The sequence below is a fragment of the Cryptotermes secundus genome, unplaced genomic scaffold (assembly GCF_002891405.2).
Source record: "Cryptotermes secundus unplaced genomic scaffold, Csec_1.0 scaffold548, whole genome shotgun sequence".
Lineage (NCBI taxonomy): Eukaryota > Metazoa > Arthropoda > Insecta > Blattodea > Kalotermitidae > Cryptotermes > Cryptotermes secundus.
Window position 1 is genome coordinate 48,685 of NW_019732380.1, and position 445 is coordinate 49,129.

The following is a 445-nucleotide window of genomic DNA, read 5'->3' on the forward strand; positions in this document are numbered from 1 at the left end:
CCCCCCCATATATCTCTTTTTGGCGTGGTACTTACGAACTGTGACTGTACATTACGAAACACTAAATCCGGAAATTGATCTTCAAAACTCCGCAATTACCGTCCACGTTTTTGGACCTGTCCACTCTCACCGGAATGCGCAGTGGATTTGGTCGGGTCCACTAAACGGGACAAGGGATGTAGAGCGTGTATGAGTTACGACAGAGTTTTAGTTAACAGCATGTCATCCAACTATGAGGTAGGCAGGGCATATAGCACGAATGAGGGAGAAGAGGAATGCATATAGAATATTGGTGGAAAGCCAGAAGAGACCACTGGGACAAACAGGGAGTAGGTGGGTGGACAATATTAAAATTGATATTAGAGAGATAGGATGGAATGGTTTGGATTGATCTGGCTGAGGATAGGGACCAGTGGAGGACTCTTGTGAACACGGTAACGGACCT